Source organism: Otolemur garnettii, unplaced genomic scaffold (genome assembly GCF_000181295.1).
Source record: "Otolemur garnettii isolate 467f Iridium unplaced genomic scaffold, OtoGar3 scaffold00070, whole genome shotgun sequence".
NCBI classification, from domain to species: Eukaryota; Metazoa; Chordata; class Mammalia; order Primates; family Galagidae; genus Otolemur; species Otolemur garnettii.
In genome coordinates, this window is record NW_003852465.1 from 6,248,004 (window position 1) to 6,260,844 (window position 12,841).

Here is a 12,841-nt window from a genome sequence, read left to right on the forward strand (position 1 = left end):
CATCTTTCATGTCCAGTGTTAAGAGTGGCTCAGCAGCCAGGAAATCCTTTGCGCACCAGTGTTCTCCGCTACATGGTGTTCATCAATAAAGAATGGATGGCAACAAATCAATTGCTATGTTGCAAGTTGGGCAGAGATAAGAGTAATGGACAGAACTCTGATCAGAAGGTGTGGGAGTTGATTCTTCTCTAGGTTCCGTCACCCACCATCTGTGTAAACTACTGAATCGTGTGATACCCCCAATCCACCCCCACCCTGAACCTCAGTTTCCTAGCTGTAAGGAATTGAGGTCAAGTGAAATAATGAATGTACCAGCACTTTGGGAACTTGAAGACCTACCAACCAACTTGTCATTATTATATTATGCTGTATTAGCTGGGCATGGTGGCATGCACCTGTACTCCCAGCTACTTGGGAGGCTGAATTGGGAGGGTCCCATCAGCCCAGGAGTTTGAGTCCAGCCTGGGCAACATAGCAAGACCCCATCTCTGCAAATAATTTTTTTAAATTTTAAATTATACTCTATTATATATTTTATTACATTTGCATCTTCCACAGTGCTTTCCTTAGCATGGGCTCAGTAATTTTTTGTCAAATTTCATTAATTTAGGATAACCAACAGAAAACAAGCAGATTTATTTGGCAAGTGATGATGAATTGATCACTGGAGATTAGTACATGGTTCCCTGATTCATATTCAGAGGTCCTGTATCAGGAAAAGGAAATGGACAGCTCCACCTCTCTTTGGTCTGACACGAAGGATTCCAGCCTAAAACATGATTTGTCAGGCTCATTTAACCTAAAATACATTGCAAATAACTTCACAAATCAAATTATTAACAAAGGATACTCATAGCCCAGCGCTAGACCTTGAGATCAGTAAACATTATTTCTAAAAGTGAGTTGTTGGGTTGTCTGTCTGATTGAAAGAATAAATTTTTTGTTCTTGTATTGGTTTTTGAATATTTACTTTATGTAAAATAACTTATTATTTGAAGTTTCTGTCAAGGAGATTTGAAGAGATAACTGTGACCTCCTGGATCTAGCCATCAGCCCGATCGGTAGCTACCCTGAAATCACATTGGTTTGATGTTGGAGAAAAAATAAAATTTGTTGTCCTCTCATACACAATATTGTCTAAGGACAATGAAAACAAACGATAAATTACAAATGCAATTTGATTTTCTCCACAACCTGCCTCATCAGCCATAATTATTCACCAAAAGAAGTTATATTTATATGCTAATACTCTAAAATATCTAAATCCACTAGTTAATAAATAGATTATTTTTCGAATATCTCCCAGTTTTGTCTGAGTTACTCTCACATCTTTGTTCATTGCTTTTCCAAAAGTCCAACCTCTGTCTTCCTTTTTGTTTTCATATGGTCTTTTCTTTGGATAGGAGATATTAAATGTCATATTTGATTCAAAATCAATATTTTCTGAGGCTGTGTTGCAGATATATCTGGATCTGGACTTGTAGTACAGTATTTAACCATAGCATATCCCTCCAAAGATACGTCCTTGAAAATAATTTATCACAACTATGATTATAATAACAGTTTTGTTAGTGTCTATGAATATTACATGTCAAAGTCCATCAATTTCATTATCCAAGACAGGATAGAATACTACTGAAGAATAAATGAAGATATTTGTAATAATTGGATCTGGTAGAAATGGTAAAGCTTTGATTGGGGTTGATCTTCATGTAATCAGACAAAGTATGACTGTCTATTTCCATAGTATCAAGGGTAACTGGAAATTATCTGTCATCCTTTGTACTTATTTTGAGAGTAACATAGATTAGGAAACACAAGAGAATAACAGTGACCAGTATCTTTTAACATTTTTTTTTCCCAAATAACCTGTGTTCAAGAGAAGGTGCTTACTCTGTTTCACAAACATCATCATGGTCTACTTGATAAACCAGTTCAGATAAAAATATAGCTACATTTGGCACACAATACTTACTAATCAAATATTCCTGAGCCTTCAGAGAAAATCAGAAAGGTCTTTGTGATAATCCCACACTATAAAAATACATTTATTCTTATTTTTTACAACTTTCATAGAAATTCATATTGGGGGGGAAAACTCTTGAGCATTTTCTATGGCTGGTGATCCCTGCCTGGGGACCCTGTAGAATGTTTCCTGAGAAGTGTGGTACCCATGAATTCTGTATCTGGAGTTTTATAAACCCTAAACCACATCCTTAATCCCGTGCCTGGAAGAGTGAGACTGGAAGGCACCACTATCTCTGATCTTATGTGTCAGTTCAGATGGTCCAGGGGTAGAATGAAAGATGTGTGCTATGTTTTGAATATCTCTGTCTGCACCAAAATTCACAAGTTGAAGCCAACTCCCCAGGGTGATAGTCTTGGACAGTGAGAGCTTTAAGAGTAATTAAGTCATGGGAGCAGAGGCCTTGTAAATGGAATAATGCATTATAAGTGGGGTCCTCAGAAGTGGGTTTCCTATATGAGGGCCCTTCTACCATCTGCTGTGTGATGGCACAGCAAGAAGGTTTTGGCCAGATGCCAACACATTGGTCTTGGACTTCCCAGCCACCAGAACTGTGAGCCAATACATTTCTGTTCATTATAAATGACCTAGTCTCAAGTATTCTCTTAGAGAAGCACAAATAGACTAAGATAAGGTACTTTTCCAGAAGTTTCTCATTTTTCCAAAAGCTCCACTCTGTGTTTATACCAATATACTCTCAAGAGTAAATTGGCTTTCCCCTTACAAATGATGGGATGACACTTTTAAATTTCCATTTGTCCCAAAGATCTCTGTCTCCTCAAACCCTGGAACTAATCCACTCACACCCCTCCCAGGCTCATTCTCCTCTCTATCATCTATAAAGTCTTCAGTCAGGTAGGGCAGGTTTTCATCCTCTAAGCCAGTGCTTCTCCAACTGCAGTGAGCACCCTAATCACCCGGAGAGTCGTGATTCCGCCAACAGAAACTGGTTCATTAGGGCTGGCTTTGGGCCAGAGAATGTGCATTTTCATCATGTCCATAAATCACACTTTGAGTAGCACTGCTGTAAGTCACAGAAAGCACATCTGAATCGCCAAGCTTTGAATTTTCATCCTCTCAGTCACTATTTACTTTGTCACACACAGCAGAGAAGCCCCTCCTGGGTACTGTGGTCTGGTTCATTGTGATGCTGCTATTATCATCACCCCCACCTGAATATTATAGCCCTGCCTGCCTTGTCCGAGTTCTGCCCTCTTTCCCACACAAAGCTATACCAGCAGCATTTCCACCAATGACAACCTTAAAAGGGCAAATGTCCTTCAGCTGCAGCCAGCTGAAGAGAAGTCAACTTGATCAACCTCCTCCTGTACCATCACGTTGTGCTTCACCCATAACTGAGGCAGAAGGGCTGTGGGCTCCATGACTCCTCCCTTTCCAATTGATTGGGTCCAAAGTAAACAGTTGACCCAAAAAGAGGGGGATCCACAGAGTAATACGAGCCAATCAGCTCCCTTTATTCTGTTTTTGAATAAGGAAACACAAAAGAAAGTCTAAGTCGGTAGGCACTAAGGGAAATAAGTTGCAGGAATCATCTGAAGAAGCCGGTCTCGTCAATCCACCAGCTAAGTAACAACAGAAGTGGAGGAAGGTGGTCAGTCAGAAGGATGGCTCAGATAGTGGGATCCCCACAGCCACTGATGAACTAAATTACAAGTGTTGTTGGCCAGCAGTCTTGCCTAGGACCCAACCAGTCAGCAGCACTGCCCACAAGGTTTCTTGGTGACAGTGTTACAGGAATAGGATGGCAATAGCTTGTTAGCCAATAAATACTGTGATACTATAAAATCTACCTAAGTGCCCATCCTCTGATGGGTAGATAGAGAAAATGTGTGTATACATGCATGTGCCAACACACACATGCACACCAGGGAATACTATTCAGCAATAAGAAAGAATTCAATAATGGATTTTGCAACAACGTAGATAGAACTGGAGGCCCTTATCCTAAGTGAAGTAACTTAGGAACAGGAAAATAAATGCTGGATGGTCTCACTTAGAAGCAGGAGCTAAACTACGGCTACACAGGGCCACAGAGTGGTATACGGAACACTAGAGACTCACGATGTGGGGGGAGGGGGGCGGACGGGATAATTACCTGTGGGGTACAGTGCACACTACTGGAGTGATGGATACACCAAAGCCCAGACCCCACCACTACATACATGTAACAGAATTCAACTTGTACCCTCTAAATCTATTTTTTAAAAAAGGAGGGGAAAAAATAAAGTGAATTCACTGGACGTACATACATACACACATACGTAGTTAGCTATAAGATACTACTGAGTTCAGAACAATGCTCTAAAGTAAAAACTAAAAAATTTCACAAGAAGAAGAAAATGCAATGATTTTCCATAGAATCATGGATGAAGGTGAAGAGATGCTCATTTCATGGACCTCAGAGTTTGGGGACACAAACCAAACCAACCTACCAGATCATTAAATTCAGAATTTTTTTTACAAGTTTTCTAAGCTATGTCAATGTTTAATAGTGTGCATAGCCTTGATCTGTCCCTCACAAAAATAACTAGACTCACTTAGGTATGTGTGTGTACATTCGTATGCCTAAAAGGCACTTTCAATTTATTTTTCGACTCTACTGAGGGACTACGATGTGCTAGTTTCTATTCTTTGCTAAGGCTACAATGGAAATTAATTTTGTGAATTTAATTATTTATCGCTATATAAATAAGAACACCAGAACTCACTAACATCAGAACTTTCATTCCACAGAGTACAAGCTGCAAGTATGATGGTTTTTTAAAATTTACTTATACATTTCCCTCCTCGCCCCTTATCTGTGTCTTGGTTCTACTGCCCTTGTTGTCCTCCATTGCCGAATTATTATAATGTTATGCCAGCTACTTGAGAGCGAATCTAAAAGAAAAAGATAAAGGAAATGCAAATCTAGCTTTTAGGCAAGCACCATGACCATATATGGGTTTTCTGATAATAACTGAGTTTATTCACAAACTAAAGGACTTAGGGATTTAAAGAATAAGGCAATGGCCCAGTGACATTTATAATAGTCCTTCTATGCCATCTTTTAAATCTTAGTAATCAAGTAGCTCAGAACTTTTTCTCCTTTTACCACAAAGAGGAAGGGAAATCTCCAGTGATCTTAAGAAGTTTTTAAAACCTTGAGAAAACAAGTTCTAAGGGAGTTAAGTATTACAGTGGGATGACTCAGAAGATACATCATCCCACTCTGCTCACTGTAAATTTTGGAGTCTTCTGGATTTTAGAAAGAAGCTACGAATGTGAATTCAGCTATAAAAAGACCCTCTTTACAGCCATGGCAAATGGAGAATTAATGCAATTGCTTGTATCTTACATTTTAAGAGTCACAGAGGCGAATGCTTCCAGGAACCAGAGGAGGAATGTGGAAATGTGACAAGGGCCTATAGAATTCTGGCACCCTGGAGAGCATGTGTCCTTTAACTTAGGGCTCCCCAGGTGTCTTATTTTTCACTAAAAGATACAGAACTAATGCACAGTCCCTTAATTCTTAAGTGCTCCAAACTATTAAGAAACTACTTTAAACCCTTTTCAGGGTAAACAACAATATTCTGCAGATTAAATTCACATACAGACCATAGCCACCACCTAGTTGCTGCGTGTGATCTAGTTAATCACATCAATTCTCTACTTCATCTTTGTATGGCTTCTTCTCCACTCAAGAGAAAATACATCCCAGAGAGGGAAAAGTGGAGAAGTAGAGAGTGGAGAGTCACACTATAAAAAAAATTTTTTAAACTCACTATGCCTTCAGAAACGACATGAAGAAAAGAGCTTTGACAACTCCTGTTAGGGGAGTGAGGCTTCTTGACAAGGGAACTGTCTGCTCTTCTTGTGGCACTTTAGTTAAGCTACTTCTTTGACATTCTCTATCTTTTTTTTTTAAAAAAAAATTGAATCTGGGCACTCTGCAGTATGCAGAGCTCAAGTCTAATTTTAAATAACCCAGTATATAGATGCTGATTTTTTAAGGATTCTTTCCCAATAATAAACATATGGAGAAGATTTCTATGTGTCAGGTCTTTACAATTAAATTTTAATAAGGAACGATTAGAAGAAAAACCAGTCAATATTTCCCTTTCTGTATACAATCTAAAAAGATCTTCCTAGGGACCCCCTTTCCTCATTTTCCCAGGGGAGTCAGCCATAAACATACCATGGGCCACGACGAGCAATTTCCAGACGATCCTCTTGAGAAGGGAAAAAACTTCCCCATATTTATGCTTTTTCAAAATATTTCCTTCATGTTCCAAATCACGTCAGATGTCTTCCTGCCGTGACCCACGATGCCCAGTGGAGACAGTCTGGTCTGGCTCCCATCACTTCTGGTAACACATCACTCACAGCAATTGCGCCCCAACATGGAGCATTTCTTTTTTTTAAGAAAGTGTGCTCAGAAAAACCACCTCTTTTTCCAACTTTACCGTTACGTTGAAGATGCTGTCTGTATCCTAAACCCAGACTGGCATTGATTGGCTCCTTCAGCCCCGATTTACTGACAGCTTCCGTTTTTATTGAGGGACTCAGCTAAGAATAAGGAATATGGGGTGAGCCAAATGGACCCAGTCCTGCCTTCATGGATTGCCAGCAGCAGAAATTAATCACGTGAATAACGGATAATCACTAAGTCTGGGGACTACACTGAAGGGGGATGACGAGATGCTGTGAGAGCCTAAAACCGCGTCTAAGACATGTCATGGTCTGGGGATTGAGGGAGAGGCTTTCCTGGGCCCGCTGATAATTTCAGAGTGGTTGGGGCCACCCAGGAAAGAGGATGTAGGGAATGACTTTCCCCCTGGAGAGCATGGCACATGCACAGCCTCGGGGCGGGAACGTGGCACACTCACAGAACTGAAGCAAGCTCATATGGCTGGAGTTCACAAAGAGAAGAAGGTTCCAGAGGATGTCCACTAGGCAGGTAGAGACCAGGTCATTCAGGGAGTCCCACCAGGGCAATAGAAAGCTGTTGAGGGCTGGCAGGCTGAGGGGTCAAGTTATCCTACTTGTATGTTTAAAGGCTCTCTCACACTAGTGAAAGAGAGTTGATTCAAGGAAACTGGTTACAAGGTGTATTAACCGTGTGTGTCTTGTATTTTAACATTGGAGGCCTTGCTGACCCCGGAAGGTCTGCCAATTTCTAGAGACGGTAAAGCACTTTTCTGCAAGTGCTCCTCTCATATGTCAACAAACTGACCCAAAGCTCACATCCCCACCACCACCACCACCTCCTTTCTCTAGATCTTACTTTCTGGGCCACTATCCCCCTGCCCTCAAGGCCCCAAGACAAGGTACCAGAAAACTAAGGACAGTCCCTATGCCCCAGAGCCTTCCCAGATTATTCAAACCAGCCGATCCTCACCCACCTCAGTCCTCACTCCCCCACCTCCTGACCAACTCTGAGGCTTCTCTTGAGGCCCCTCTGCACCAGCTGGGCCTCCTGTTTCTGGGCATCTGTGAGTGTAAACCTCTTCCTTTGTGACAGTCATTTCTGCATCTGCACCCTCAATTAAAAGAAATACCAGGTACATTTTAAGACACTGTGGTAAGCCAAGTGACTTCTGATGATGCCTTAGATAAGAATGGCCACAGTGAAGTGGAACAAAAATAGAAAAGAGATAGGATGAATTTGATAAGGGGGTGAGGAAGAGGGACGGGTGTAAGATGATTCCTGGTTTTAGTCCTTGTTCAATTAAAGGGTGATTGGTGCTGCATACTCACACAGAAAGTGCAAAAACAGCACCCAGTTTGGGAGCGAGGATGATGAGTAAAATGTGCTTTTGAGACAGCCAAGTGTGAATGTGCATGGACAGTTGGATTTAAGCACAGATTCAGAGACAGGAATCCTCACCACCCTTGCCCAACTACTCAAAGATGAGGACTCCAAGACAGTATAAATATAAAGTATAAACCTACTATTTATAGAGTGTGATTTCTTTCCCCAAATATATCAGATGTCTGGTTGATGTACATGACACTTTAAAATGAGAAACATTACTATATTTATATCTTACTGGTCTTGAAAAGTTAACTTTTATATGCTGTAGATGCTGTTTGATACACAGCTGCCTGTCTAGTATCCATGTCAAACTAAAATCCACTCTCATAGTGAAATGTTCTCCAAACTTGAGGCAAATCGCCTTCAAGTACCCTTTATTCTATAAACCAGAAGGATCATACTTCCTATAATGTGACAAGAAATCACATTGTCAGGTTCTCCTGATTTTCCCCAATAATTGCACTTACTTGAATCTTAACCGCAACGCCAGTTGTTTTCAAATTGATCTGTAAACTTATAGGGTCAAGAAGATAACAATTACGAGGAACAGTCCAACTTCACTGTTAATCTCGTAACTGACCAGTCTTTTCACAATTTCAGGATAAAAATAGGGGACCAACCGGGTGAACATATTTTCCTCCTTCCTCGAAACTCACACTTCAGAGGTGTTTGGATAATGACTCTGCTACTATCATTATTACCAAGGAGATCTGAGGATTATTTTCTCTTTTCATCTGTATTTTGAAAAGTCTTAACAAAAGTAACCTGAGGTCATTGTTAACGAGCTGAGTTTTGCCTAAGGTGCTAAGGAAATGAAAGCAATCTATTCAATTTCAGAAGGAGGCAAGTTTTGTGAGAACTACCATCCCTGGGATTCTGATCTGGGGTTGTGAGAGAAGCCCAAACTACCCACACCAAGCAGCTGTGACTTAGGAAACGTAGCTGTCTACATCTGGCAAGGTCAATAAGGACATGACCCATGTTTATAGCTTCCTAATGGGACGCAGATGGATGCAACTGGTGATCACATCCAGGATGCATCACAGACTCCAGTGAAATCTGACAGTCTTGAGGAAGGTGCATGGTCAGAACAAGGCTGGTATCTAAGCCACAATTGGAGAAAGCAGAAAAGAAGAATTCCATGTCCATTTTATCTTATTTCCCACTTGCTGTGGCAATAAAAGGGAACATCTACAATAGAGTCTTATAAATAACAATAATAATTAACCTTTTGGAACCCTCACAATGTATTGGGCACTGTACTACTAAACTATCTCATTTAATCTTCATTACAACTCAAAGGAATAATTACTCCCATTATCCCATAAAAGAAAAATTAATGCCCTATATGCCAAAATACAAAGTGCATGTGTGGGGAACTAAAACTATCCAGCAGAAAAAAGTTGTTTCATCCTTAATTCTTCAGATTGTCCTCTGAGTATTATTGGATGCTTCTTTAGTTAATAAATTTTGAAAATCAGGATAGTTTGAGAAAGACGTATTTCCCTCAAATGACCACAATTGGTGCTACTTTTAGATGTTCATGAAAGCAATCTGATAGAATTGGTTTAAAAAAAGGTGGTAAGGAAATTTGACACAAATTTATTAATATTAATCATCTATTGGAGGCAACTGATAAAGCTCTGACACAAGCCTTTTAAAATCACTCTAAAAGCTGATATTGAACAAGAGAAACATGATGAATGTTCATCTATGAATTTAAATATTTACTTTCCTAAGATTGTGCAAATGTGTGCTTACAGGTAAAATAGAACTTCTAACAACAGCATCAAACACAGATTCAAAATATGTGGGTTTTCACACAATTTAAATGGATATGAAAATATACCTTGGCAAACTGTGTGTGGCACACAGAAAGTGACTCCCAAGATGACAAAGACGTTGATGTCAAAGTTGCTTGGGAAGAGTTTGGATCAAAGTATTTCACAAAGTGTAAGACTGGAAAAATAAAAGCAATACTTCTCAATTAAAGTTATTTCACATGTAATAGAGTTTTCATGTAACTAACTGTGTAAATGCTAGAAATCATATCTGTCTGATTTCTAATAGATTTAATGGAGTGTCTCAAAGTACAGAGAGAGCTAGAAGAAGGTGGGCAAGTTAAATAAGAAGACAGGAATGCAATTTCAGAAGTACAACAGGGGTCCAACTGTGTTCAACTCACTAAACCAGTAGTTCTCAACCTTCCTAATGCTGCGACCTTTTAATACAGTTCCTCATGTTGTGGTGACCCCCAACCATAAAATTGTTTTCGTTGCTACTTCACAACTGTAATTTTGGTACGGTTATGAATTGTAATGTAAATATCTGATATGCAGGATGGTCTTAGGTGACATCTGTGAAAGGGTCATTTGTCCCCCAAAGGGGTCACAACCCACAGGTTGAGAACTGCTGCTCTAAACCATTATGGAATTCCTCTGACATGGAAGGCCTAGGGTGGCCAGACATGATATACAGATGAATGTTCGTGGCATTATTGTCCATTTGGTCCCCTAAGTTAGAAACTTTAATTTTCAAAGCAACCCTCTGGTGTATGGATGATTATTGTTATCATTCCCATTTTACAAATGAAGAAACTGAGGTTAATTAGTTTATAAAAGGCTACACAGTAAGTAAATGGCCATTGCAAGGTTCAAATCTGGGGAATCCGACACCTAAGTCTGTGTTTTTAACCACTAAGCTACACGGCTTCTTCACATGCCTTCCTCTCTTCTCCTTCCTGCCCACAGCTAACCTGTTCCTACATTTACAGAGAAGAGCCTCACACCTCCAGGAGTTCTAGCTAATACATTTGTACAATGGTAGAGAGGAATGGAAATACTAGAGTATTGATTCTTATCTTTTCAAAGAATGCAAATATCTTTCAATATGTGGTGAAAGCTACAGACTCTCTCCATCTAGTCACAAATTTTATATAGAAATTTAAGAGGGTCACAGACTATGCAGAGACCCCCAGCCACTGAAAGGAAACCTTGGGGAAGTGCTCCGGGATATTGGCCTAGGTAATGATTTATTGAGTAATACCTTTCAAAGCGCAGGATATCAAAGTGAAATTGAGCAAATCGGATCATACCAAGCTAAAAGGCTTTCCTACAGCAAAGGAAACAAGAAAGTAAAAAGACAACCTACAGAATGGGAGAAAATATTTCAAATTACCCCTCTGACAAGGGATTAATAACTAGAATACATAAGAAGCTCACCCAACTCAACAGGAAAAAATCAAATAATCTAATTTTAAAATAGGCAAAAGATCAGAATAGACATTTCCTGAAAGAAGACATATGAATGGCCAACTGGTATATGAAAAAAAGTTCAACACCATTAGTCATTAGAGAAATGCAAATCAAAACTACAATGAACTATCATCTCATCCAGCTAGAATGACTTTTATCAAAAGACAAAAAATAATATGTGCTGGTGAGCATGTGCAGAAAGGCAAACACTCATACACTGTTGGCAGGAATGTAAATTAGTGCAACCACTATGGAGAGCAGTACAGCGTTCCTTAGAAAACTTAAAACAGTAATACCATATGACCCAGCAATCCCACTGCTGGCTATATATCTAAAAGAGAAGAATTCAGTACATCAAAGTTATATCTATATTCCCAAGTTTATTGCAGCACTATTCACCATAGCCAAGATTTAAAATCAACCTAAGTATCTATCAAATCAACCTAAGCATCTACTAATGGATAAATGAAGAAATTGTGGTACATATACACCATGAAATATTATATAGCCACAAAAAAAGAATGAAATCCTGCCATTTGCAAGAGCATGGGTGGAACTGAAGAATACTATGTTAAGTGAAATAAGCCAAGCAGAGGAAGACAAATCTTGCACATTCTCACTCATATGTGGGAGCTAAATTTTCATGAACCAGGGTGAGGAAGGAGAATAAACCTGAGTGGGAATGGTGGGGAATGAAGAAATAAACACACAAGAGAGAAAGATGGGATTGGCAGGACTGGAGCAGCTAAGACTGCAGCCAGCACTGAACCATGGAAACAGCTTTATTTATATAGAATCTAAACAAGGTCACTTATTTTAACAAAGTTGCTTACCAGATGGGAATTAGGAGTAGTATTGCACATGGGGTAAAGATTAACTTCGGAGAGGGAAAGCTATGTGCTTTCCTCCCAAAAGAGAAAAGAGAAAGTCTGCAGGGGCTATATGACTTCTTGCAGAGGAGAAAACAATGGTGTTCAAGGAGGAGAAAAGAATGTTGTTCCAGGAGGAGAAGAAGCTGGGGGTCATTCCCTGAATGCCTCCCCAGGTTGTGGGGGCCCTGCCACCTCACAGCCCATACTCCATATCTCCTCCTTTCACAGCCTGCACTCCACACTAAATATTAAAAACAATTGATCTCATAGAGATGGAAGTAGAATGATGATTGCCAGAGATTGGGGAGGATAGCAGGGAGGTGGAGATAAAGTGGGGATGGGTAATGGGTGCAGACATGCAGTTAGGTGGAATGAATGATATTTAATAGCACAACAAAATGACTATAATCAACAATAATTTAGGGTGTACTTTAAAATAATGAAAAGCATAGAACTGGAATATTCCTAACACAAAGGATAAAGGCTTGAGATGATGGATACCCCAATTGCCCTGGTTTTCTTATTACACATGTATGCCTGTATCAAAACATCACATGTACCCTATAATTTAAAGAATTTAATGAATTTAATGAAAAGAAGTTTAAAAATTAATCAGTACACTTAAGTAAAGCAGATTTCACCTCTAAAATGTGAGTGGGCCTTATCCAGTCTGTTGAATGCCCTAAGAAAAAGACTGAACTTCCTCAAGGAAAAGGGAATTCTGCTAGCAAGGTGCCTTCAGTCTCAAATGCAAAATGAACTCTTCCCTGAGTTTCCAACCTCCTGCCCTGTTCTGTAGATTTGGTCTTGGACTTGGACTTGTCAGTCTCCATAAGGACACAGCCAGTTCTTTTTCTTAAAACCAATTTCTTTC